We start from the raw sequence: 22,169 nt of genomic DNA on the forward strand, positions 1-22,169 counted from the left end.
TAGAGAGCCAGTGGTTCTCAGTCCATGGTGGAATCCTAACATCAGTGGGGGAATCAGCAGCTTCAAAGGGAAGGCCTACCAGTAAAAGGCTAATAACCACTCACTCTTCTCCTGGGTTCCTTGTTATCAGGGCTGCTGCCAAAAGGCGCTGTCCACATTTTGGGGTGGGTCTTCTCATATCAATTAAAGCAATGAAGACAATTTTCAAGTGAGGTTCTCAGCCCAGGTGATTCTAAATTGTTGCAAGCTGACATATATATCAACTACCACATACATGTATTAATTGTTGTCTGTTTTCACCCCTGCCTCTCCATTAAGATCCCTTCCTCCCCTCTGTCCCTACACTCAGTGTCACATAGTGACCTACACCCACCCACCCACTCACATACTATACAAACATGCTATATACACACCCATACTAACCCCCCCCCCACACACACACAACAGAGAGAAAGAGAGAGAGGAGGGGGAATAAAAATGTAAAAGGGTTTGTGTAACTAGCTTGTTGAAGTCCTTAAACATATATGGCCACACATTACATGCATCCTGATACCTCCAATTCTACTCCTTGCTTTGGGGGCAGTGGGAGACCCTTACCTAGGGGCAGTGGATCAATAGGCTACAAGGTGCCCTGTCAAGAAAGTTTTACCCAAATTTGTGGCAATTAACAGTGTTTAAAAGATTTTTCTTTTGAGCATCTAAATGGCAGAAACAGAAAAAAAAATGTGAGCGAAGAAGCAGTCAGCAGTCAGACTTCATGAGTAAGCAGAAACCATGAATAAACATGGTCTGAGCAAACAAAGCCACGAGGCAGCAGAAAGATACACAGAGCAATGACAGAAGTGACAGAGGATAGCCAGACCAGATTGGACATCCCAGGAGAGAGCCATGGACCAAGCCTGGCTTGAGGCCAACACTGGAGCCAGAGGTGCTGTCAGCTCATGTGTTACAAAAATGGGAGCGGTGACAGACAAGGCGACATGACAGGTGTGCGGTGCACAGACCTAGCAGAGTCTGGCTAGAATCAGTGCCAAGGAAGCCAAAGCCACACAGAGCTGATGTTATGAAGGTGCAGGAAAGCCAGAGAAAGCAGAGGAAGCCTGTCTGCTGAGAGAAGCAGAAAGGACAGCGGACATCCAGAACACTGAAGGGAAGCAGAGGATGGAGCCGAGTGAGAGGTGGAACTGCTTCTGTTTTGTGTCAGTTCCATTTTAGGTGGCTTGATTTTGACTCTGGCACTTCAATGTCCCCTAAAGGTTGCTTCCTGTATGTGTTTAAATGTATCCCCCTTCTCCTTGAGATAGGAGCCCTTTCTGACCCAGAATTTGCTAGGTGGACTAGGCTGGCCTTGAACTCACAACTACCACTGTCTTCTGAGTGTGTATAAAGATATCCACCACCGCACTCAGCAGTAACTTCCTTTTCTACCTGACCTAGTAGCAGTAGATTTTGGTTTGTGCTCCAGGGGACATGTATTTGGCAAGGCATTTCTTGGTGTCTACTTCCCTGTCAGGTAGGAGCAAGGCAGATGAGGCACAGAAAGTGAAGGCACACTTACTGTCTACAGAACTACCTGGCATCACAGAAACACATTGCATGCATGCTTTTCCATTTGATCTGTGCTGTGTGGGAGTACCGTTACTTAGGCTTACCAGAGTAACCCATCCCCAGCATTTGTACATTCCATAATGGCAAATCTGTGCACCTGATGGCATTTGTCAGCTCAAAGCACAGTCCTGTGCAGAGTTGTTCAATGTGTGTATTCCTAGCTGAGCTAGAGAAAAGCAATGGCTTGCTTTGTTTCAGCTCTTGCCTGTAAATGAGATTCTTTTTGCATCTACTTACTGCAGGGCCTCCTATTTTGTGTTTTCATTGGTGGTTTCCTTTTTTTTTTTTTTAAATGACCCTAATTGTAATCCTAAAGTGTCGGGTAGTAGTGTTCCTAAGTATAAGATGGCTGTATGTGCAGAGCACAAGTCACTCAAAAAACAAGAAAGACCTGGGACACATCCAGGCTCAGTCTATAGAAGGGTGTGGTGTCCAGTTCCAAACCCATGCCTCCCGGAGTCTGCTGTTTTCTGCTGTGTTTTACCATGCTCCCTTTCAGTAGAGTTCAGTCTCTGTCCTTCCTCCTTCCAGGCTATCCTGGCATTCCTAGAACTCATGGCACCACTGAGAAATGACCAAGTATAAAACAAGAGTGAGATGAAAATATTCTACATAAAAGCTGAGACAGCAATATGTAGCACCCTTGTCTTGCCTTTCTCTTACACTGTCTGGCATTGCCAGTTTAGCTTAGCTGCCTTTCCAGTAGAGCACACATGGAGTTTTATAATCTCCTCAGTACAAGACTCAGGGCAACCACATTACATTGATCAGAATTGGCCCTCCAAGATGAAATGTTCACTCTTCCCTGTGTGACAATCTATGACTGTATAAGATAAGCATATACTTGGGGTTGAAGTTGTGAAGCAAAAGTATAAATCTGTTTCAAAACCTAGACCTCATAATATCTCAGAGCAATCCAGCTGACTCAGTTTGGAAGGGTCTCATGGCCACTGCATAAGACTTGGCTCCTGTGAGAGTACAGTGGGGACATCTTTCTTATTGATCTCTGAATCACTAGTCCAGCATACAGTTGGTGTACATGCTTGTCAAATGAATGCCCAGAGTGATACCTTGGTAGCCATACTTTTCCTTGCTGTTATCAAATACCTGGGATAATATTGGTTCATGGTGTCAGAGGTTACTGCCTATAGTCACCTAGTTCCTGTGATGAGATAGAACATCATACTGGAAGAGTTTGATGGAATAGAGCTGTTAGAAAACAGAGAGAACAGAGGAAGAGGCTAGGGACAACATGTATCCTAAGCATATGACTCCAGTGACCTACTTGTCTAACTAGTACCCGCCTTCAAAAGTACCACTTCTCAGTAACGCCATCACCAATGGACTGATTCACTGATTAAGTCAGAGTCCACGTGCTCCATCAATCTCTCAGTGATTGAATACACCAGCTGGAGACCAAGTCTTCCAATACTGAAGACTTTGGTGGTGGGTGGGGTACTTCAGAGTTAAACTACAACAGTGTCTTTCTTCCCCAGGGGAAAAACACTGGTGTAGGCTGATGACAGAATGGGAACTTTGGGGCACATGGCAGGACCGACAGGATTGGGGGAAAAACTCTTTAGAGCAGCAGCCAAGGGACTGAAAGGAAACTGAACGGGGCAATTATTCCATCCTCTGTCTCTGCCTCTGTTCATTTTATCCTCTCCTGCGACTTTCCTTTACCTCTTCTGGTAAGATGGACCTGGGTACCCCATGCAAGAGTTGGGTGGAGGAATAAGAAAAGAGGAAGCAGGAGGCAGGATGCTTGGGATGTAACACCATCTTGGTAACTGAGCTGCATACTTGCTAGGCACACTGTACTGTGCATGGCAAATAGGGCTCTGAATTCTTATCCCCTAATCTTCCTAGCCTAGGCCCTCTATGACATCTCATTCCCCTTCCCCCGTTCTGTTAGTTGCTAAGTGAGGCCGGTACCTTAACGGACAAACATGGTATGTCCTTTCCTTAGGACAGAAGTAAGCGTGTCTAGTGACTCTTGTGTAAACCATTTTAATCTTTTCAACACATGCTGTACTCCATTTCCATGAGCTAAGTATGCCCAAAATACATCTACTACTGCTACTGTTCCTTCTTAAATTAGGACTTGGAACTGAGCATGCTCAGGAATAGACCAGCACCTATAAAAATACATATAGGTTCCTTGAATGAAATCCACACGGTGCTTCTGCTCCAGGAGACCACTGCTTTATAAATAACTCTCATGCTCTTTTTGCTGGCTGTAAAAATGAATCCTTTTCATTTGGGGACATGTTTGTCTTGGATCTTGCCCTTGCCAAGATGTAAGTCCACCGTGTTGCACTTCCCCCTATCACAGCAAATGAGACCTGAGAGGAAACAGGGATGAAGAGAAGGATGAGAAACCAGGAAGAAATGGATACATAGGACTGGGAGCCCAAGAAGGGACTGTCTCTCAGGGGGCAATTTTAGCGGGAAGTTAGGACTGGGAAAATATTATCGATTCCTGAATTGTCCAGATTTCAGCCCTGTTTGAGGGGCACTCTGAGATCTGGAGGCCCCTGGGAACTAGAATTAGTATAGTATAGCTGAGACAGTGGGTTGTGTGGTGAACAAAGTATACAGGCCTTGGAGAAAGACTGATCTAGGTTACTGCTTGTTAGCTGTATTATGAGGGATGAGCTTTTTAATTCTTGTGGACTTTAAGGTTTTTATATATGAGATAAAAAAGATTTACTTTATGGGATCATGGCGAGTAAAAGAAAGGCAGTCTATATACTGTGTGTATGTTATGTGTGAAGTGTGATTATAAAACTCAGAGGGTAATTTTGTGCATACTAGGAACAGTATTTGTCTGGTATTTTCTTTTTGGCTCCAAGAAAGTAAGCAAAGCACACGGAGTTTCCAGGTATCTATAAGGAAGATAGGTACTCGCATGTATGTTAGAGTCCTATCTTCTATACCAGAGGCACCCTGATTGCGTGTCAGGAAGTCTTGCAGTCTTCCCCATCAGGGACTAAACTTGAGGAGTGGGAGCTTCTGTTAGTTTCCAAGAACACAGAGGGACTGGCTAGGAAAATTCCAAAAGGCTTATTTGGGAGTTTGTCCACATTTCCTACTGCCCTACCTGTGCAGGCCTGGAGAGTAAAGAGTGATCGTCTCCAGCTGAACCGAGAAATGAGAACAGATCAGAGAGACGGCATGGAGCCACTTTCAGCATTGGAATGTTTGCCTTCACCTCCCCAGCTTCTCTGACACGGAATTCCACAGCCTGACTTCCTGGGCACTGCCCTCATAGATACACATGCTGTCTTGCATAGGAAGTCAATGACTGACCACCGTCCATTGCATTAGCTTCCTATTGCTGCCATAACAAATTATCATGAACTTGATTCTTCAGCCACACAATTTTTTCATCATTTTACTCTTCTATAGGCTGGCAGATCAGAGCTGTTACACAGGTTAACATCCAGTTGGTTGTCCACAGGGCCCAACTCCTTCCTAGAGGCTCTGGAGAAAACAAACTCTTCCTTACTTTTTCTGTCCTCTAGAGGCCACCTACTGCTTCTGTCTTTTAGGTCCCTTCCATCTTCAAAGTCAGTAGTGACAGGTTGAGTCCTGATATGGAGTCATTCCAGTCTCCACCTTTTCCATTTCCATGATCACATTGCTTTCTCTGTTATGGTTTAAATATGACACTTACAAAATCATGTTGAGACTATAAACACATAAAAGATATGATTTGTAATACCCAGGAAAATATAATTTTAGCAAGAAAGATAATAACATTTCTTTCAAATAATATAGTTTTATTACTACACGTATCAAATGTGATTGGCAATGTATTTCTTTCACAGACTTTACGAAAATGAATTACATAACTATTCTTTATCATTTAATATAAAAGATTCTGAATATTTGCAATTTTCCAATAGTAGAACCTGATTTCAAGATGCAACACATTAGAATTCAACTTTGTACCACTTCTGATTTCAACACTAGACTTACAATTTTAAAAATTACACATCATATTTTTATAAAGCCCTGAGCTATCCTTTCTCTGGATTTTTTTTTTTTTTTGGCAATTAAGATATAAACTAAATCATTTGGTCTATTTTATTTCTTACTACAATTATGCATATGTTAAGAAAACATGATCATGGTGCTATTACTATAAACAATTATCATGGATAAAAGAAAAACAGGCTGTATTCATTCACTTTCTTTGGTTAAAATCTACCATGTCAAAACAGAGTGTCGTAATGGTGACATTAGATCATTAGACCGGAATCTAACCATCAGCTCCACGACTGGAGTGTTCTGTCCTAGTTTCCCGCAGTCAATCAGTTCTTTCAAAGTCTTGCTTTTTACCGGATGCTCATTAGGGCCTTTGTAAGCACAATGGTTATAGAACAAAAGAGATTGTGAACTGTATCTCACTCAGTGAGTGAGTAACACAGGAGTCATTAGAGTAGAAATGAGACTCTCTAAACAGTCATCTGAACCACAGACAGAATGTCATCAGAGAGGAAGTCAAGAGTTCTGCTGGAAATGGAGCTGGTTGGGCCCTACATAGCAGTAGCTGTTGCAGAAAAGGAAGCCCTGACCGTGGTGGTGACGAGGTAGGAGGTGGTGCAGTGCTTTTGAGAATCATTGCTTCCAAAGATCCTACAGAGTCAGGCTGTCTTCTCAGAGTCTGCCTTGCTATGTGAATGCTTGGCTTAGAGAAAGCCAATGTGCTACTTGCAAAGCAAGCCAAGTCCCACATTTGATTCTGTAAAGGTGATAACAACTTGAAAAAATTTAAGCTGGCAGCGAATAGGTTGCTGTGCCTAAGGGAATCACTGTGCCAGCAAAGAGCAGAATAAAATCAAAGCCACATCTATTTTTTTTCCTGTTTTGTTTTATGAGATGGGGTGCCTTGCTATATTTCTCAGTCTACCCTCAAATTCCTGAGCTCAAACGATCTTTCTGTCTCGGGCTCTCAGTAGTTGAGACTATAGGAATAGGTTTTCATTCCTGATATGGCTGATACCTTTCATTCCTGCCTCCCCAAATTACCCATTGGTTAACGCTCAGAGAAGGGCATTTAGAATAACCATTATTGTGCTGGGGAGATGCCTCAATGGGTAAGAACCTTTGCTGTGAAATCATGAGGACCCGAGTGCAGATCTGCAGGACCTAGGTGAAAAAGCAGGACCTGGCAACATACTGTCATCCTAGTTCTAAGTGAGGGCTGAGCTAATAGCTTGAAGGGACAAGTTTCTGCATTTGTTACACCAGAAACAGTAAGACTAATGTCTGTCTGAGTCAGTTCAGGAGCCAGAAAGAGCCCCGGCTGCTTAGCTGGGAACTGCTCAAGAAGTAGTTTGCTCCTCCTTAATGGGATGGCTTTGCTACAAGAACCAGAAGAAAGTAAAGAAGGCATTCTTAGCTTGGGTCCAGGGGAAAGCCAGTCTGGCAGAAACTCTTCAGTTCCCTCAGCCAGGAAGCAGCAATCTACGTAAACAGGAAGTAGAAAAGGCTGGGGGAGAGGGTGGCGGTTAGCTGGCAAGAAACAAGAGCTGACAGCAGCTGGGTGTAAGTGCTTACATGCAAAAGAGTCAGATACAGGTCCAAGGCTTTGCATGTTAAACGCTCCGGTGCTGCCCTTTGGAGGCCTTGCCTCACAAAGGTGTTTGTGCAGTCTGTGTGGGGTTCCATCTGCAAAAGGGTGCATCTTTGAACACCTACGTTCCGCCAAATATCTGCTAAGTGGTTTAGATTTATTTAATTATCTTAGAATTCTATGAGCATGGGACTAGTTGAAGAGTTGAAAAAAGAAACGGACTCAGAAGGAGTAAGTTACTCTGTTCAAATTCAATGCACAGACTTTGGAAAACTGTCTTTTCTGAAAACTGTTAAACATGATCTACTGAAAGACGTGAGGCCAGTGATGTGCCTCTGGGTAAAGATCCATACAAACAAGCCTGGCATCCGAGTCTACCTGAGGGAAGAGGAGAACTGATTCCTGTAAGGAGTCCTCAGACAGAACTGTGCCCCACATGTGCCCCGCCCTGGCCCCAGTAAATAAGTACATGTACATAAAAGATTTTAAAGACAATGTATCCCCCCCATTTTCACCTGTGTGTGTGTGAGTGTGTGTGTGTGTGTGAGAGAGAGAGAGAGAGAGAGAGACGACTGACAGAAAGACAGAGACAGAGAGAGAGACACAAAGACACACACAGAGACAGAGAGAGGCAGAGACAGAGACAGAGACAGACAGACAGACAGACAGACAGACAGACAGACAGACAGACAGACACACACACACACACACACACACACACACAGAGAGAGAGAGAGAGAGAGAGAGAGAGAGAGAGAGAGAGAGAGAGACAGACAGACAGACCTGCTGGGAGTTTGGTACCTCAAGATGAAGCTGAGTATCTTCTCAGCCATCAGCTGTCAGAAACTCATTGGACTGGAAGAAGAACTTTATGGGTTTGTTTTTTGTTTTTGTTTTGTTTTTTTTAATGAGAAGTGAGTGGCCACAGATGTTGCTGCCAAGAGTATCTACTTCTAAGTCAGAGTTCAGTACAGAATAAGAGTATTTTAGAGTAACAAATAAATGATCACACCATGAAATAAAAAGATGTATTGAAGAGGAAGTTGATCAGGGAGGGAGAGAATAAAGGGTTGGAGGGCTCTAGTGAGGGTTGATGGGACCAAAGTGTATCATATGAACATTTTACAATGGTATTACTGTTTCAAAAAATTTTTAAAAATTACTATATGTGTGTATGTGTCTGGGTATTTCTGCACTTGTGTGTGGGTACTTGTGGAAGCCAGAAGAGGAAGTCAGATCTCCTGAGCTGGAGTTATAGTGTGAGCTGCCCAGCATGGGTGCTGGGAACCAAACTCAGGCCCTCTGCAAGAGCAGTGCTTGCTTTTCCTGCTGAGCTGTCTCTCAGGCCCATCACAATATTTCTCTTCTCTTTCTTTTCTTTTTAAAATTATTTATTTATTTTATGTATGAGTATACTGTAGCTCTCTTTAGACACACCAGAAGAGGGCGTCGTATCTCATTACAGATGATTGTGAGCCACCATGTGGTTGCTGGGAATTGAACTCAGGACCTCTAGGAAGAGCAGTCAGTGCTCTTAACCTCTGAGCCATCTCTCCAGCCCCCCCCCTTTTAATACAATATTTCTAGTCTGACTAATTAACATGCACTAATAAAAATGAAAAATGGGGGATTAGATTTCTAGGGATAATAGCAAATTGCTATACATCTTGTGGTTTAAACCACAGCAGAAACCTGTTATCCTTCTGTAGGATAGAAGTCTGAAATGCAGGTGTCACGAGAGCCAGGCTTCTGAATGCTCTAGCAAAGAATTCTTCCTTACCTGGGCCAGCTTCTGGTAACTCCAAGTGTTCTCTGCTTTGTGGTAACATAACTACAGTCTTGGTTTCCATCTGCACACGTCCTTTTCCTTCATCCTTGTCTCCATCTCTGTCATAAAGATGCTTGCCCTTGGCTTTAAGGACCACCTGGACGAGCTCATCTCAGATCCTTAAATTATAACGGCAAGGACCTGTCATCCAAATAAGGTGGTATTTTCTGAGGCTGAATACTGGGACATGGACATATTTTCAGAGCCAACATTCACCCATATATACGGGGTAGTATCATTACTAAAATATAAGTGCTCATTTCGTAGTACTTTTCGGATTAAAAGAGATATTATCTGGGTTCAAATTTGCAATTCTACTTCTACATATTTTATTTTAAAAAAGTGTTTAAAGATAAAAATTAGAATAAAGTCAGTGACTCATCACTGTAGCAGAAAGAAAGGTTGGTAGAATAGGCTTATAAGGACCAGAGACAAAGTAAAACAGGGAGACACTGTTGACATTTTCTTACGTTTTAACAGAGATGCATGTAGGCCTGCTATCCTCAGTGATAATTCATAAGTTTAGGCAGTAGACAACATTTTCAGAAAGTAGATAATAACATACAAATATGGTATTATAGAAACTTTTACAAGGAACAAAATGTTCACTGTAATCCTTTTAAAAGGCTTAGTTCATTTTGAAAGATCAACAATGGATTTTTTTAAAAAATCAAAAGAAAAGTCCCTCTCCTAATCCTAAAAACATGAGAAGTGCTTGCTGGCATTTGTATTTCATGGGTCTGGAATAAAATGGTCTAACGTTTTAAAACACTGTACAAGGCTTGATTCTTTGATCTAGCACCGAGTAAAATAAACATATATTCCAGGGAAGGTGTACTTGGTGTTCTCCACAGCTCACATTCTCTACTTCTGCTAGCCTGCAGTACAGAAGGGTACATCTGGGTCCCGCCAAGGAATCTAAAACGATAATGATTTTAAAGGGATAGTTTAGGCTGGACCTGGTGATTTATCCCTATAATTCTAGCATTCAGGAAGCTGGAGCAGGAGAACCATAAGTGTGAGGCCAGCCTAGGATACCCAGTAACTTCAAAGGCCATCTGAGATCCAAAACCAGACCCTGTCTCAAAAGCTAAGGGCTGGGGATGTAGCTTAAAGGTCAGGCGCATGCCCAGCACCGAGAACTGTTTGACATGGATGTTTGAAGTCAGACTGGCGTCCTGTGGAAGATCAGCAAGTGCTCTTAACTGCTGACTCATTTCTCTAGCTCCCCAAGCAAGTCATATTTTTAATATACTTTTATACTTATATTTTTAATATGGCAAATTGAAAATTCTGGAATATTGAAGATCTATCTAAAGACAAATGCAATATTCACGATTGCCTTACAATGCTTGTTAGTATTAAAGCAGAAATAGCTTTGCAACTTACAACTGTTCTATAAATCTAGAAAATTATATAGTATTTCCCAAGAGGAAGTCCTCTGGAGTTAGGAAACACCCTTTTGGGTAGACTCTATTATGCAAATGTGTCTAATTAGATATTTACCCCGAGTGATATATAATTGTATAAACTTTTTCAGAAAAACGTGCAAATTTTATTAATAATTTTTCTCATTGAATAAAAAGCCAGATTGTTTCTAGATGATATTTTAATTTCATTTATAGATTTTAAAGAATACCTTTGATCTTCTTGAATTGTACATCCATAGAAGACAAGTGGATACAATATGCTAGATGATTTTAATAGAGCAGTCTTAGTGCCTGGCTCCATTAGCACATTCTTCATAACATCTGTAACACAATCAGGAGAAATAAATGCTTCAAACAATTTGCTGCGTCTTAAAAGAGGAGATGGTAAATGCAGATGAGGAGCTCCTGCTCACCCTACCAGATGTTATTTTCATCCTCAGGGAGTAACAGAGGCTTTCTGGACTGGTTATTAGAAACCACATTCATTGCTGAAGAGGTGGCTCAACAGAAAAGAGAACTTGCTCTTGTAGAGGCCCAGGGGTTGTGCTCCCAGCCCTCTTTGGCCTCTGTGGATGCCAGGCACACATGTGGTACATACACACACATTCAGATAAAACCCTCATACACAAAAATAAATGAATCTTTAAAAAAATTTAAGAAGAAAGCAGAGGGCCTGGTTGAGTTGGTTTCTGTTGTAAGTCATCAATCTCTTGATGGTCGTATCTGGTCTGTCTTCCTTTGATTAAGTCAGAAGTTTTCCTGTCAAGTCATCAAAGCCTACTGGGGTGGGTGGGTGGGTGGGTGGGTGGGTGGTGGTGGTGGTGTTGAATTCCATGCTGTGCACTTGGCTGGAGGGAGCTAGTGAGCAGTGAAGCATTGTTTAATTACCTCAAAAGGCACATTCAGGCTTTTCTCCGTGTCTGTCTTGTGAGCTGTTACGTCTGGCTTGTGCCTGTTAAGTGTCTTTGGAAAAGCATCCAACAGCCTGCTTCACTGAGTGAGGTGGTTTTCCAGCTGAGCCATGTGTAAATTGATCCAATCATGCCCTGGCTTCTTTTTTATCTCAGCTCAGATTCCTTCTTTGCTATTTGTATTTTCAGGCAACTTCCTGGTGTCTGTTGGCAGGGTCAGACTTGCATTCCCAAGATTTTTAATTGGAACCTGGTAGAAGATCTGGCAAAAACTTTGGCCCTGATTCTCACTACCACAAATCGAATCGTGCGTTTATTTCTGAACCAGTTACAGTCTCCCTGATTGGACAGGCCTGGATCATGTGTCTACTACTGGCTGGATAGACTAGACCTTTCCACAAATGAAAATCAAGATGTAGTTACCAGGGAAGAAGGCAGTAGGGGCAGATAGGGATAGAATTAGATTTTGTAGAATTTGAAATTTAATAATTTTTTTGTTTCCAATAAGAATAATTTAAAGGTTTAAAAATAGCTATAAATATGGATTTTGTTTAGAATCAAAAAATAAATCATAACAAGTGATCAGAAGAATTGTGAAGATTTGGGTTATTTTCTCCTTAGATCTAGTTAGGCAGTTTCCCAGAAATGCTAGCATACTCACTCTTGGTGACTAAAATCTGTTTCTTTACCACACTTGAACATTTTATGACTCCAGGCATCCAGGCAAGGGAAGGAATCTAAGGCTGAAATTCTGTGCACTTCATAATAAATTCTCTTCTGAACAGAGTGATAATATTGGCAGGTGTTCACTGCTTGAGTGCAGATTCCTTGCTTTAAAGAGTGGAGATGTATATCCCAGCAAGTCTGTCCTGGCCACCACATCTGGGAAACTCAGGTAGGTGCTGGCAGTGTGTACGATTATCATTTTGTACTTTGTGGCGCTGGCCAAAGCCAGCTGGATTTTTGCTACACTGATTTTAACAGCTCTGCACTCACGTAATTCAGTGCCGTAAAAGGCCATGTTTTACTTGGCACTGATGCTCTAATAAACTTACAGGGACCGTTGGCCCCAGGAGCCAAATGTGCCTGTACCAGCACAGCTCCTGCTGTGTTCTAGCCTCCTCCTCTCTGTCACTTCTCCTTTTTCTCCTCCTGTTCCCTCTCCCTGTTCAGTCCTTTCCTCTTACTCCCTGATTGTTTTGACAGATCATTTGGTTCAGACAGTACATCACACATGAGGCCTAAATTATGAGTAAATTCCATTGACGTCAGGGCATTTGTACGCCCAGTGAATTTTGGCTCAGTTTTTGGCATCTCTAAGCTGTGTCCATTGCAGTCCCAGACAAGCACCTTCAGGGCAACGGAGGCATTCCAGATAGTAGTATTCAGCCACAAGTACTCCCCCAGCACATGGCCTCCCATCTGGACCAGCACTCAGCATGCCATAGGCCACTGTGGGCACATCCCTGCAGCTGCTGTTGACTCTTGGAAGGAGCACAGCAAACATACTGTGACTTATCAGGGGAAACCTGCAGATGATTAACTCCGGGTTCATTATAGGGTGCATTTCCACCCAAGTGGACTCTAGGCTGGGGGTAAAAGCCTGGTTAGCAGAGAGGGCAGAGATAGAAACCAGGAGTCTGACAGTGATTTTAAATGTATTCCCTAGCAAAGGAGATATAACAGTAGGAAAGAAAAACTGAATGTAGACACACATGGACTCAGTCCTCTGCTTTTACTTCTACCTGTGTAAACCTGACAGAGGCAGGTATCTGACCTTTTTTTTTTTTTTTTTTTTGTACAGTCTTATTTCTGGAAATAGCAGTCTCTTGCTGTGGTGACACTCGTCTCTTGGTCCACATGACCTTAGCTAGGGCTGTGTTCTCAACCTATAAGCCCTTTTACCCTACAGAAGCAGTGCCCAGAAGGGTCAATTCCAGGGACTGAGCATTTAGACACAGTGAACTGGGTTGAGAGTTTATGCTAGCCCATTACATTCCTTCCCTCCTTGAAAGTTCTCTCAGTTTCCATATTAGATAAAGTGCTGGAACTCCTTACCAACAGCAGAGTAAGGGAGAGAGGAGAAGAAAGCTGCCACAGCTGGGAGAAGTAGAGATAGACATCCAGAGTCAAAGCCATACTGAGCCTCTGACACATGCCACCACTGTCTAGATTTATGGAGACTGTAGGATGTGAGGTGATCATACACAGGTGGAGGTGGCACTCCAGGGACAACAAGACCTCATTAAGAACAAACCAAGACAAAGACTGTGCTATTCGAAAGGGTATATATATCCCTTATGCCTAAGATTGAAGATAGCAGCTTTTACCTTTTCTGGAAGGTTCAGGGCCATCAAAGTAAGCATCGACTTATGTGTGGCGTGTGATGATCTGGCTTGGATGGGCTCCTTCTTCCTCCCTCCTTCCTTTTCTTTCTTCCTTTGCCAAAGCCAGGAGCTTTGGAGGGACAGGTTTACCTTTTGGCTTCTGGGATCAGTGATCCCTTTAACTTTGTTGGGAGTACCAGTGACAAATAAAACATGGCCTTCCATGTCAGAGGGTACAACTGTCTTTCCTCCTTTCCTCTTCTCCCCGTCCTCTTGCTTCTAACTGTCCCATTCTGTACTTCCTCACTCCTGCCTATGTACCTAAGCACCATAGGGCAAGCCGCCAAGTAGGATGGATGACCTTGAGGCCCCTAGCCTCACAAGTCTCTTTCTGTCTTGTGTTTCCCTTCCCATGGTACTCCTGGTCTTCTGCATATTATGCTTTCTGCTGTTAACTGGGCTACTTCCTTTCGGATCTCACCATGATACAGCTCTTCTGTGACTGGCCTTTGGTCCTTTTCAAACTCTTTGCATCTGGGCACGGTTTCACCTTCAGTTGTCAACTGTATTGAGCTAAGCTGGGGTCTCATGACAAGGGAGCACATGCTGGTGTTTCTGGCTTCATTCAGGAGCCTCTAGGGTAAGACTTAATATAGATGGAGTAGGGAAAGGTTTATAGAAGTAACAGTATGGGGGTCAGTTCTTTGGAGCATCCGTTGTATCTTTTAAATGATTAACTGAATTACAGTTGCATTTCTGGAACTGTCACATTTTCAAACCCCTCAGCTCAGCTGATTGATCCCTGTCACCTTCTCCCCAGGCTTTACTTCCTGTTGATCCAAGAACTGAAGGTTAGAAAATACTCTGTTTCAATAAGTTATAATCTCTTTTCCTCCAAAAAAGATGGTATAACAATAGCAAAAAATAAATGCTTTGGTATATGTGTTAAAAGTGCATCTTAACATGTCTCAAGACTTAAAGGAATGCTAAGATGGTGAAAATATCATTCTGAACACATGTATGTTCTTCTTTATAACTACAGGGAGCATGTCAAAGGATGAGCCATTATAATGAAAAGCTTAAATTAACTGTCAACATTTCATCTGTATGTTAAAGCTGTTAGATCCATCCTATATTCTCAGTGGCTCACTAAGCAGCTGCCCTTCTCATTTTACAGAGCCCACATTGACAAGGGAAGCATAGCTCTGTAGCCCTAACTCTGATATGGATGTTGAAATCTGTCCTCTCTGCCACCCCTTCTATTTACTTTATGTCTTGTTTTGCCTTACCATGGCTCTACAGATTTAATGTAGATGGATTAGATGTAGATGGTTCTCTCTCTCTCTTCTCTCTCTCTCTCTTTCTCTCTTTCTCTGTGAGTGTGTTGCAGACATGGGCATGCTTTGAAGAGGCCAGAGTTCTCTATCGGGTGCTTTCCTCAGTTACTCTTCCCTTATATTTTGAGAGAGAGTCTCTCACTGAACCTTGAGATAGATGAGCTGGCTTATCTTCACCTCCCTAGCCACCAGGATTACAGGCACACCCTGACAAGTGGCTTTCAGATGGGTACTAGGGCTTGAAAGCATGCTTACGTGATGAGCACAATATTGACTAAGCCATCCCTCCAGGATTGTGCAGTAAGTTCTCATCCCTGGATGCACACTGGAACTCATCCAGAAAACTTCGAAACCAACCAACCAACCAACCAACCAACCAACCAACCAACCAGCCAGCCAACCAGTCAGCCAGCCAGCCAGCCAACCAACCAGCCAGCCAGCAAGCCAACCAACCAACCAACCAACCAACCAACCAACCAACCAGCCAGCCAGCCAGCCAGCCAGCCAGCCAGCCAGCCAGCCAGCCAGCCAGCCAGCAAGCCAACCAACCAACCAACCAACCAACCAACCAACCAACCAACCAACCAACCAGCCAGCCAGCCAGCCAGCAAGCCAACCAACCAACCAACCAACCAACCAACCAGCCAGCCAGCCAGCCAGCCAGCCAGCCAACCAACCAACCAACAAACCTGATATTCAAGAGTGGGTGTGATGGTACATAGCTGTGATCTCAGTACTTGGGAGCTTGTGGCAGGAAGATTGCAAATTTGAGGACAGCTTTGAGCACTTGTCTTTGGGGTGGGAGGATGGGGGTGGGGTGAGGGAAATGTTGATGTCTAGATACAAATAGAACTAATTGCATCAGAATCCCAGAGCCTAGAAAAAATTTAGATTAGGAAGTTGAAAAACTTGTATAATCACTACCTAGAGTCTACCATTTAACACATGGTTACATATCAACATCCACTTAGTAATATGCAGTTTTCTTTCTCTCTCAATCTCTAAATCAATCATTCCTCTAGACACTAATCCATCTTATTTTCCTGCAATAAAATAAGTTAATTGTGGGTGTAAATGAAGGAAATGTTGAGCTTTTATTTACTTGACAATTTCTGTTTGCAGGGGAATGAAGAAAGTTTAGATGTGATTGTAATTGTACAGCACTGTGACTATAATATCACAGCATACTTAAATTGTTAGAAAGGCAATTCTTCCAGTTTCGTTAAGATGGAGTCATACTCTATGGCCTAGGCTAACTTTGAACTCTCAATTCCCTCCACCTCAGTCACTCAAATGATCCATCATGTGTGAAGGCTAAAGTTATGTTTTAAGTTTAAATTACTCTGCTGAAGAGATCTATATATATATATAAAAAATGCCTCCAACCTGTAAGCCCCACTTGCCCAAGGACGGATAACTTCCTGTAATGCAGAGGGATGTTGTTCATGTAAGAGAACAAGTCACATGTTTTTACTTCTGTAAACAAGCTTGGTTGCCCCAACTGCACAGGCTGTGCTTGATCATACATAGATGGGAAATACAATGGCAGGAAGTATGTCAGGATGTATGCTTGTCCTTGATTGGACAAAGGTGGGCACTGCCTTTAGAAGCCTCTGACTAATGTACTTTGGGGCCATATTCTGTAAATCCCAGGTATGGACCTGGCCGGTATTTAACAAAACTTCTTTCAAAATTGGCTCAAAAATTGTGATAGTGGTCTTATTCTTACATGATGGGATTAATGTTTTTCTGGAGGCCCCAGTGAGATTAGAGCACCCACCCAAATTGTAAAGCCAGACCTTCACTCTGGGACTTTAGGGCTGAAGGGGGCCCCAGGAGATGCACAGTTTGAGATGGTCCAAAGCTCTACCACCGAAGTATGCTTTTGGTTTTATGGACTATAAGAGTGAACGCCCCTGCTGAGAAAAGCTGCAAGCATCTACAAAGGCCTCCTTTGGTAAGTCATTGTGATTTTCTGTGTCATCAAGTCTGTTGAGACTCTAGTCTGGGATGTAGATAGGTTTGATGGGACCCAAATGCTCTTCTGTCCAGGGCAAAAAGTGAGATGTTACTTGCCCACCTGGCTCTGGTGTAGAAAGTTTTGTCTCTCTGTTTTGTGTGTGTGTATGGGTTTGTGCTTTCTGGTTCGATCATAAGCTTTGTTGCAAATATGGGAGCTGAGACAGAAATGGGTCAGGCTCAGTTGAATGTATGCATGATGGTAGCCACCGCATGTTTTGTTTCTGATTGGTCTGCTTTGAGTATGTGAGCTTTTTGTGTTCTGTGTTTGTTGGTTTTGTTTTTGCTTTCTCTGCACTGACAGCCACCAGCCACCAGCCACCACTGCTAATGCTACTTTGCCAAAGCTGCTTTGGTGGCCAAGGCTGAGAATTTATCTTTGAGCTTTTTGATCACTGGATTTAGTTTATGCATGGATTCAAATGTCTTTTGGGTATGAATAATATTAAAAGTTGTTTTATGCTGTTTTATTTTACTGAAAAGTTGGCTCTGGAGTTGGGTCATAGGTTCTACTTTCTCTGGATTCAAGCATGCTTATTTAAAAGTTTCCTCTTTGTACTATGTCAGGTGAGCCTCCTAACGCTGTGATAGGGAAAAGGGAGCAAAACAAAACAGCTGAAAAAAAAATTAGACTATTGACTTCATTTAACTGCCTAAAACTTTTGCTAAGATATAAACCTTGTCTCAAGACTATTATGTAAACTTTCTTTAGCTCAAGATTTCTAAGTTTATTAGGTATGGTTAAAAATCTTTAAACTCTGTGACAAAAAGTTAATTAAAATGTGTAACACAGGGGGTTGATAGTTAAAATCTATACACAGGTGGCTTACCCCTTTGATCCCAGCACTTGGGAGGCAGAGGCAGGCAGAACCACGTGCTGTGATGCCATCTTGGGATATAAGCAACATGTGGCTTGCTGCCATCTTAGCTGCTGTCCCCTATTGGGATGGAGGCAGTCATGTGACTTGTAGGGTTGCTAGGGTTAGAGAGGGTGGATGCCATGTGACTTCATTACCATCTTGATTAAAGTTGGCAACATAGTATAAAACAATGAAGGGAACAACAACAAGTCTTTTTGGACTAGGATACATTTTTTGTAGGATAATTCTTGTCCTGAAAACAAAGTCATAAAAACAATGCTCTTTTAATGAGGGATTAAAGCTGCACCTCCATGCTTTTATATATAAGAATGTACCCTGTGTTGGCAGCCAAACTGTGTAATGTAAGAGCTACCCAGGTGGTATTGGCTTTAAAGGCATGAAAAAGTCATGGGGAGTAGCTGAGGCTCAGCACTTGAGAGGGACCATAGCAGTTTTGGAGATGGCAGTACCATGTGATGGCCACCAACAATAGCAGCCACAATGAAATGGAGCCGGCAAGAGCCTAGAAGACTGGCTGTGTGTGCTGCAGAGGGCAGGGCCGGAGAGGTGATCCAAGCCCCCTGGGAAGCATAGAGGACTGTGAGAGAATCCCAGATATTGAGCATTGAATTGTTTGCCCTGTTGGGAGTTTGGCTTTGCCTTACCTAGATTATGGTTGTGCCCTAATACTCCCTCTTGAAGTAAAAAGGGGTAGTTATTTTATTTTTTTGATAATATAGGAGCCCACAGTTGAGGGATTTTAAACTAGTTTTAAAAAGGAAATTTTGGAGTTTCACAGAAAATTTAAATTAAAAAAGCTGGATTTTTTTCTTTAAAAAATAGCTTTTAAAATATTTAAATGTATAAGGCTATGGGACATTTTAAGTTAATAATTTTTTATATTATGAGGTTTTTATTAGTATGTAATCTAAAAAATAAATAAAAGGCTAGATCTAGGGCCACAGCTATGAGCACCAAACACTAAACACAAGAAACTGTGCTATGATGCAGGAAGACAGTGACCTGAGCAGACTGGCCAGGAGCCCATAGACTGACTCTCCACACCACAGGTGTATCCAGGCTAGCAGAGACTGATTAAGAATGTATGTCTAAACTTTATATGCCCCAGTACAGGGGAATGCCAGGGCCAAAAAATGGGAATGGGTGGGTAGGGAAGTAGGGGGGAGGGTATGGGAGACTTTTGGGATAGCATTCTAAATGTAATTGAGGAAAATACGTAATAATAAAAAATATTTTAAAAAAAGAATGTATGTCTAGCCTCCTTACATTTGCTAACTTTGTTAAGCTTTACCTATTTGGATAAACTGAGTCATATAAGAAATTGTGATATACTGTAATGGTGCACTGCGAAAGGATCAATAAATTACAAAGTTGCTAGTCTCCCTATGGGCTGTACTAATGAATTGAAGTTTTATTTTAATGCTAAAAGAGCTTAATTAAGAAATTGTTATATTTTAAGGTTGAACCCAACAGGGATCAAAATGCTAGCTCCTAGTGGCAACCCTAAGGTCTCCAAAGAAGACTGTGGGATACAGATGATGCCACCTGGATTGTGGGAATGCTAACCATTGGAGGAAATTGCCCCATTGCCTTGCCTGTCACCAGGACCGGTGGACAAGCAGGACATTGGAGAGTTGATTGGCCCATTTTTCCTAGACAAGGTAGGCTAATCCCCCAAGTTCCTCCTCCACAGGAAAATCTCTCAAATCTGGGCCTGATGGCTAAAGACTGGCAACTGCCTGGGACCTCTACCTCTAATAAAGCAATCACGGTCACAGGAGCCTAGGCTATTGGTCTAGGTAGTGGGTAATTCTGTCATTTTAATTAATATATAGGGCATATGGATTATACTTCTTGCCATAATTTTTCCTGATATATAGCTCTTTTTCTAGAGCTATTAAGTCTCCTGTTGAGAAAGGCAGACAAGTTTGCCTTGCTAATATGTTTCTTTCTCTTTGTTCCTTTCTTTCCCCCAAGCTTTGGTTGTCCTGGAACTCACTCTGTGCTGCCTGTGGGCTGGACTGCCTGCTGCCCAACCCTACTTGCCTTTGGGGGTTGGAGGTGAGATGGCTAATGGCACAGACTGGGAGTAGGCAAGAAACACTGAAGCAAGTTCCTTTAATACCCTCCACCGGCACCCCACTGGTCCCAACAAAGCATCTCTCTTAAACAGCAGTTCCTGATTGGCTGGCATTGTCTGTCTGCATCAGCAATTCTTGGTCTCTCAGGCAGCCCTCAGTTAGGTTTTCCAGCAGAAGATGCTTTTGTGGCTATGGCTAGTGTAGGCTTTGACTTTTTTTAAACCTACTTTAATAAGGGTTCTTAAGTGCTTCAACCTCCCTTCTAGGTCAGTAGTTCAGACCAAAACCCCAAACATGAGTCAGTAGTGGTAATCCAGCCCAATCAGAAAACACCACACATGAATCAATAGCAGCAGCTAGATCCAGAAGAAACTGAGAGGCTCTGCCAAGTCAACACAAGTCCTCAGAAGTGGCAAGAAGCAGCCAGAATACGGTAAGAAGTTCTTTGGCATGCCTCTCTTTATGAAGTCACGACAAGCGAAGACAGATGAAGACCAGCAAAGTGTAGCAAGGTGAACCAATGTAAGACTTTTCTCTGTCTGTGGGGTTATATTTATATCCTTTCTAAATATCACACACCCTCTCAAGCATCCACTCTGGCAAAACATCATGTGCTCTCTCACAAGACAGCTTCCAGAAAAACACTACATGTCTGCTCTCTGGAAAACATCCTCTCAAAGACAGTTTCCAGAAAATCATCACATGACACAACTGAGTTGTTGGAGAAACCAGAAATATCCACTTCACATCCCCATTTCTCTGGAAGCAAATTCTGATTAAACAGCTATTAAGGCAGACTGAGGTAGGATCAGACAGGATGCTGGAACAATATGTTTCAGTGTCTCTGCATCCCCATGGGTGAATCTTGTTAGGGTGCTAGTCTAGTTGTTTTTTTCTCTGTGAACATATAAGCTTTCAGAGGTAATATATATTTCTTCATTTTTCTATATATGGAATGGGTAGTATGCACAATTTATTAACCCTACCACACCAAATTCCTAGAATGACATAAATGTTTCTAATACTGAGTTCCTGGTATAGGGAGAATAGCAGCCTCCTCGTTACCAAAAACCTAAAAATAATACCCTATTGCTGCCAAGTCTTAGGCTAGTGTGATGTCAACTGATTGCAAATGGCTGCCTATTGCAAATGTCTGTTTTGGTTGTATTTTGAAGTGATTTGGGCAGAAAATATCAAGCACTTTAAAGGGTAAACTAACTATCTTGCTATTTAGTTCAACAAGTGTAGATATTTTACAGAATTCTGAGTCTGATGAGGGAGAATTTAGCAAGGATTACCTTTCTCTTTCTGACTCAAGTGATGATTATATTGAAGAAACATTGGGTGAAACTGGTGATTCTGAAAACAAAAGATAGAGTGTTAGAAGAAGGGGTTTGTGCTTGTGCCTCTCAATCAAGTGATAGGGGAGATGCTAGTGTGATTGATGAGGTTGGACTTGGAACACAATGTGGCACCAAATGTGCATCTAAGTGTCAATGAGGATGATAAAGGAACAGCGAACATTCCAGGTCATATTGCTGAAGAAAGCATGAGCATAGATTTCCTCTCTTTGTTTATTGGGGACAACTTCTGGCAGAATTTGACAGAAAAGACAAAGTCACATATCCATCAATAGCATGTAGAAGAGTTGCCCTGAGCAGTCTGCTATCCCCTGGTCAACCCCATTTTCTCACCACCTCTCTGCACACCTTAATCAGACCTGTGGATCCTGAAGCATACAGGTTAGCTTCCCTTCCCTCATCCATTCTCTGCTCACTGAGTTCTCTGAGGCACCCCAAGCTTCCCCGAGCAGTCTGCTATTCTCCCTGGTGGAACTCTATTCTCCTGCCACAGTTCTGCCTACCTTTATCAAATTGTTGCTCCTGAACTATACAGACCTGCTGATCCAGAACCACACAGACAAAGGCCTCCCATACTAGGACCATTGAGGTTAACCCCCTTCCTAGTACCTACTACAATAAGAACATCCAGAGACAAAAGCCATCCAGATGGCTAAAAGCCCTCAAAAGAACACAATCAACAAAATCCAGGGTAACACCTTCAGAGAATAGTTACCTCACTACAGCAAGCCCTGGATATCCTAACACAACTGAATCAGTTGAAAATGACCTTAAATCCAATCTTATAAAGACTATAGAGGCC

General features: G+C 42.5%; 1 long non-coding RNA gene across 1 annotated transcript in view; it reads right to left on the reverse strand.

The window, feature by feature from the left end:
* Nucleotides 1-4,998: 4,998 nt before the first annotated feature.
* Nucleotides 4,999-22,169, reverse strand: part of 4933406I18Rik (RIKEN cDNA 4933406I18 gene) — a 99,683-nt gene continuing 82,512 nt past the window's right edge. The window contains exons 2-4 of the long non-coding RNA NR_029437.1: nucleotides 10,660-10,771; nucleotides 8,973-9,161; nucleotides 4,999-5,302 (exon numbers count right to left, since the gene is read on the reverse strand). This is a non-coding gene — a long non-coding RNA (RIKEN cDNA 4933406I18 gene). The remainder of the gene's footprint in view (nucleotides 5,303-8,972; nucleotides 9,162-10,659; nucleotides 10,772-22,169) is intronic.

Source organism: Mus musculus, chromosome 7, assembly GCF_000001635.26.
Source record: "Mus musculus strain C57BL/6J chromosome 7, GRCm38.p6 C57BL/6J".
NCBI classification, from domain to species: domain Eukaryota; kingdom Metazoa; phylum Chordata; class Mammalia; order Rodentia; family Muridae; genus Mus; species Mus musculus.